At 39.3% G+C, this 6,301-nt stretch overlaps 1 long non-coding RNA gene across 1 annotated transcript; it reads left to right on the top strand.

Moving 5' to 3' along the window:
- The first annotated feature begins 2,281 nt into the window (after positions 1–2,281).
- On the top strand, positions 2,282–6,222 carry LOC109390529 (uncharacterized). Its single transcript, XR_002125594.1, has 2 exons — positions 2,282–2,488; positions 6,050–6,222. It is a non-coding gene; the product is annotated as an uncharacterized LOC109390529 (long non-coding RNA).
- Positions 6,223–6,301: the final 79 nt, after the last annotated feature.

The raw sequence follows: 6,301 nt of genomic DNA, 5'->3' as shown, positions 1-6,301 counted from the left end.
TCAAAGAAGAATAATGAGCGGGGTTTTCTCCACGAATTTTAAAATGGATTATAAACATATAAAAATTATTGTGGTTCTGGCAACCACACAGAGACATGGAAAAAAATGGAACATACTAAAATGTCCAGAAACAAATCCAAATACATAAAATAATTTTGTATGTAATAAATTTTTTTGTTGTTTGTTTTTTATAGTGAAAAAGTCATTTAATCATGCTGATGTTTTCTTTTCTTTTTTTTCTATAGCAGCATTATTATTATCTTTTTTTAATTGAAGTTCATTAGGGTAACAAAGGTTAGTAAAGTTATATAGGTTTCAGGTGTACAATTCTGTAAGACATCATCTATATATCACATTGTGTGTTCGGCACCCAGAGTCAAATGAGAAAAAAATGAACTTTCCAGGAAATGGTATCAGGAAAGTTTTCTAACCATTTTATAGAAAATAAATTGCTACTGTCAAGCACAAGGCCAGGGTAAGAATGATAGATGCGGCCAGTAAAGAAATAAGCCCTTTTCAGGTCCAGATATTTCGGTACATACGTAGTCAGCACAAGAAGTTGCCAAGGCTGCTTAGCTCCTTGTGGCCCATGTGCAGGGCAACCTGGAAACAACAAAGACCAGGTGACAGCAACACTAATAACAGGTCACCCTGGTGTGGAGAAAACAATGTCATGCTGCAGCTAAGTTGCACAGCTTCCAGCTGTATCCCAAAGGAGGTGAGTCAGAAAACCTCAAACCCAGGAGGCCATGACAGTTCCTCATGAGCCTCTCATGTCCCTACGTTCCAGGAGGATCCCAACGTGTTCTGTCACAATTCAGATCAGCTGCATTCAAGTCCTACCCAGGTGACCTATGGAGATGCATGTGAGGTCCTGGGTGCCAGCACAGCGGTGTTCCCTATAGCTACCTCACAAGTCCTTCAGAATAAATTTCATATGGTTTAAAGATTTAAAGAGAAATAAATAAATAAATGTATTAGAGAATATATATATATATATATATATATATATATATATACATTATATATATGTATATAATATTGAGGGGTTGCCTTTCTAACTAAGCATAATATCAAAAGCAGAAAACAACAGATAAACTGATTACATAAAAAAATTTTTTAGATCAAAGAATTTACAATGCCAATATTATGATTAAATTTCCTTGCTCAGACAGCTTTATTTTCTTAGAGTATGCCTTTCTTTTCTTCTTTAATGTCTTCATTTACTTATCCTCATTTTTAAAAAATGATTTCATTATGAGAGTTAAACAGTCAAGTAATCTATTTTCTAGAACCCTCCAGATGGAATAGTGGTCCCAGCATGAGTGTTAATGATAGGACTGCCTTTTAATGCTTTCCCACATAGAACCCCATATTTTCAGTGTCCCATGTCTTTCTCTTTGATATATTCCTCTCTTTCCATGGAATACATCCTGAAGTAACTTCATAGGAAAGGATAAATGTGAGGTGACATATCTGAGTCCTTGCATGTTTACATCCAACTTTAGTCTACCCCTGCTCTTTAATTGATACTTTCCCTGAGTATGGGTTTAAAATAAATTTCTCTTAGAATTTAAATGCTTTGTTCCATTTTTTTTTTCTAAACTTCGGTATTGCTCTTAGAAACTCTGATGTCAATCTTTTTCATATTCTTTTATGTATGTCCTAGTATTTGTATTAATGTTTGCAGTCTTTTGATATGTTCTCTTCTCTCTCTCCCTCTTTTTTTTTCTGTTCCAAAATTTCATAATGATGTACCTAGCTATGAGTCTATTACCACTTATAATGCTTGATTTTCAGTGAGTCCTTTGCTGATTCATGACCTTCAGGTCTAAAAAAAAATTCTCATTTCTTTGAAAAATTCCCCCCTCCATTTCCTCTGTTCTCTCTGTTCAGAACTTCAACTGTTTGGTATATTAACCTTCTATTTTTGCGTCATGTTTTGGTCTCTGTCTTTTTGTTCTTCTTTCTAGGGCATTTTCTACCCCTTCTATTTCAATTCTTTTGCTGATTTTTTTTTGTTTAATTTTGGCAAGCATATTTAAAAATTTCAAGATCTTCTCTTTATTCTCTAAGCCTCTCTCCTAGTATCCCAGTGTTTTTCAACTTTGGCTGCACTTTAGAACTATCTGGGATGTTTTAAAAACCCTGATGCCAACGTCACACTCCAAATTAGATCAGAATCTTTGAGGATAAAACCTAGGCATTCATATTTTTTAAAGCTCTCTAGTTGATACCAATCTTTATCTTGGTTTGAGAACCACTGCGTTATCCNTTTTGAAGAGGAGAGTGATGATGATGATACTGCAGCTCTTCTTGCAGAACTGGAAAAAATTAAAAAAGAAAGAGCTGAAGAGCAGGCCAGGAAGGAGCAAGAACAAAAAGCTGAAGAAGAAAGGATTCGTATGGAAAACATTCTGAGTGGAAATCCTCTCCTTAATCTCACTGGCCCTTCCCAGCCTCAGACCAACTTCAAAGTTAAAAGAAGGTACAATACAGTAATGGGCTGGAAATATATACACAGATTATGAGTTTTATAGCAAACTGTATTATATAATGCTTCTAAAATCCCACTTTGTACTGATAACTCTATCAGATTTTTGAATAATGGAAGAAGGAGAATGAAAGAAAATAATTTATTTTCAATAGGTATTTATAATAACCAGCTGTGTACCAGATATTGTTGTAAACATTAGAGATGGAGCAGTGCACTGAGCCCTTGACCCTACACAGCTTACATTTTAGGGGTGTGTGTGTTCGTTCGTGTTCGTGTTCCCTGAGACTACCCTTCACATTTGGAGACTCACTAGAAGGACTCAGGGGACTCAGGATAGAGTTGTACTCCTGACAAACATATAAAGGTGTATAGCCAGACCCTAGGGGGAAAAGACACTGAAGGAATCCATGTGCACACTTCCTTGTGCTCTGCCTTTCAATGGAGGGTCACACACAACACATTCTTTCCCTCAGCAGTGAAAATACAGCAACATGTGTGCATTGTTTCTGCCTGGGGAAGCCCGTTAGATCCCTAGTGCCCAAGGATTTTATTGGGGGCTAGTCATCTAGATAACCCCTGCCCAGCACACACCAAATCCACACTCCCAGAGGAAAGCAGGTGTTCAGCATCAACTTCATGATTTGCACAAACAGTCAAGGCACAATGACAGAAGATTCCTGGAGTCCAAGTTTCCAAGTGCCAGCCGTTGGTCAGCCTTGCAAGCAGGCCTTTCTTAGGATGGCAGTCTTAGGCCTCCATGGTAACTCTTCCGTCCAGTGTGTGTGTTTGGAGGGGAAAGTGGAAGGCTGGAGAATCCATGTTGAATATGGTGCTTTAGATAGGGATGTGTAGGAAAATAAAATAGAACAGCTTAGGGGAAGTGCTGCGTGGGCGGAAGGTTGATCCTCCTGTAAGGCGATCAAGGAACCCTGCAGGCTTAACTTTTAAACCATGTCTATTGTTTCTCACCACCTCCACTACTACCATCTCCCCCTGGAGTGATGCAGCACCCCTAATTGGTCATCTGCTTGCACGCTCACCACTGTCTCCACCCCCACCCCCACCCCCAGTTTTTTTCTTCACACGGCAGCGTCATGGTCCTTCTAACATGAAAGGTGACAACCTCCTGTTCTAAGCTATCCAGTGGCTTCCCAACTCATTTGTAGCAAAAATTCAAACCCTTACAATGGCAACAGCATAGTCAAGGAAGAATTTGGTGGGCAGGTGACATTTTATCATAGACCAGACTCCAAGGCATTTGAGCAATTGAAAGAACAGATATGGGGAAGAATGTAAACTAAGACTGGGAGTGGGGGAGGTGACAGGTCTAAGACATGTTAAGTTTGGGAGGTTAAATACATGTATGGAAATGTTGAGTAGGTATCTTGATATATGGTTCTGGAGTTAGTCCAGGCTAGAGATAATGAATTTGGGAGCTGTCGACCTACGTTAGTTTTCTAAAGCCATGAAGACTAGATGAGATCACCTAGGGAATGAATATAGTCAGAGAGGAGCAGTCAGAGGACTGAGCCTGGGATAATGTTTAGAGGTTGGGTAGATGATTAGCTATCAATACCTGGAACAGTGACCCGTACATACTAGGTGTTCAGTAAATATTGATCGAATGAATTTTGAATGAAAAAAGCTAGGCTGCAAAGTAGCAGCCAGTGAGAAAGAAGAACCAAGAGATTGGTGGGTGTCTTGGAAGCCAAGCAAACAAAGCTTGCTTTCAAGGGAGGGGAGTGATTATCTAGGTTGGGTCGGCAAACTGTGGCTTGGGAGCCACATGTGGCTCTTTTGGTATGTACATGTGGCTCTGAAGTAAAATTGAAAATGAAAATAAAACTATCATAGTTTCATTTATAAAATTTTTTTTTTTAAGTTTTATTGGGGAATTGGGGGAGGGGAACAGCATTGGGGAGTCAGGTAAGGGGAACAGACAAGTTGCTGTCCTTTTTGTTCTTCAGTCTAGTTGTGGAGGATGTCACTTCACTGGCCCATGTTGGTATTGTCATTGCGCTCTTCCCAGGTGAGGCAGTCGCTCACCAGCCATTGGACGGCCACTCACGGCGGCTCACGAAAGCTCACGCCAGCTGCCAGCCAGCCCCACTGCAGCCTACGCCGTCACCTCACGGCATCCCAGCTCCAGGTCGAGCTGTTGTTCACCATCTTAGCTGTAGAGGGCGCAGCGTCACTGGCCCATGTGGGATCTGAACCGCGGCCCTGCTGCTCAGAGCTGGTGTCCCAAGCCAACTCTTAACCAACACGCCACTCAGCCGGCCCTCATTTATAAAATATTTAAAGGATATTAGTCACATAATGGTGATTTCATTTGTTTTATGGCTCTCCAATAATTTTTAAATTATTGTGAGGGACAGGATTGGCTCTCCCATCTCAAAAGTTTGCTGACTCCTGATCTAGGTCAAATATTGATGACAAGGCAAGTAAAATGAGCACTGTGAATTGGCTATTGGATATAGCAACACCGGAGAGCAGTTTTGGTGTTGAGATAGAGGGACTAAAAACCTTTTGGGAGTGAGTTGAGAGAGTGGATAGAAAAGAAAAGCTACATTGATTATATTAATACTAAACCGTAGTTTGTTCTGCCTTGTTTGGATGCAGATGGAATTGTTTGGAGATTGGAACATGTGTTAATATGCAGGTCACATTTGACCCAGCTGTGCTCAGCTTTTCATGTTTCTGTGTCTTGCACCAGTGATGACTTTGCTCACACTTTTCCAAAGATGCCCATGTTCTTTGCTTATTTTCCATGTGCAGTTTTTTCTGGCATGCAGATATGCACACACACATATTACATGGGCTTTCACTTTATACCTGTTTGTGAGAGTATATGTATTACACGGATGGGTTTGTCTTTTATATGCTAGATGATATTTTGAAATCATACTCTTTAGTTTCTATAAAACCTGTATTTCATAGCCCATTCATGGGTATTTTTTTATGCTTGTACATGATGAAATCCAGAGTCCTGCCCAAAGCTCTTCAGCTGCTGTTTGTTGCGAATGTAAATGTGTGCTGATATGAGACTTAATTGTTACACCCTAGTAGTTTCTTCTCCTTTTGTTCTAAAATGTAAATACAGTGGATGATTGCTAAATGTTAACTGATGAAAGAGTATGTAACATCCTTAAAACCACCTAAGCTGAACTGCAGTTAAGTTGATCAGTTAACCATCTAGAGCTGTCTGTACTAATCAGGGTAGTGCCAGGTGCTGCCTGTTGGTTGTAGACTTGAACTCATTCAGTATTTATGCTATTAAAATGTATGTATTTCTGCTTTTTAACTCAAAGCTGCTTATACTGGGGAAGTAATAAGAATGCTTTATATATTCTAAATGGGAATTGGCCCTTCTGCTATTATAAAGCAAGCTTACAACCTGTTCAGAATTACTTTGTTTTTTAGGGTGTAATCGCTGCATTGAATGAGGTACATGCTGAGCATCTTTCTGTGTAATGACTAACTTTGCAGTTCACACAGTGTTGGCTCCTGATCAATACGAGTGTTCTCTCTCTCTTGTTTTTTTCCCTTCAGGTGGGATGATGATGTCGTTTTCAAGAACTGTGCAAAAGGTGTAGATGATCAGAAGAAAGACAAAAGATTTGTAAATGATACACTGCGATCTGAATTTCACAAAAAGTTTATGGAGAAATATATTAAGTAGTACAGTTTTATGTGCTTAAATTAAAGACTAAAATGTGAATGATCATTTTGACTTCATTTTGGTTAGTTTGGTCACCCCCCCACCTCCTACTCAAATTGTATATAGTCTCCCCTAATTTTAAG

Source organism: Hipposideros armiger, unplaced genomic scaffold (genome assembly GCF_001890085.2).
Source record: "Hipposideros armiger isolate ML-2016 unplaced genomic scaffold, ASM189008v1 scaffold_274, whole genome shotgun sequence".
Taxonomy (NCBI): Eukaryota; Metazoa; Chordata; class Mammalia; order Chiroptera; family Hipposideridae; genus Hipposideros; species Hipposideros armiger.
The sequence above is the reverse complement of the archived record's forward strand: the minus strand, read 5'-3'. Positions and strand labels throughout refer to the sequence as shown.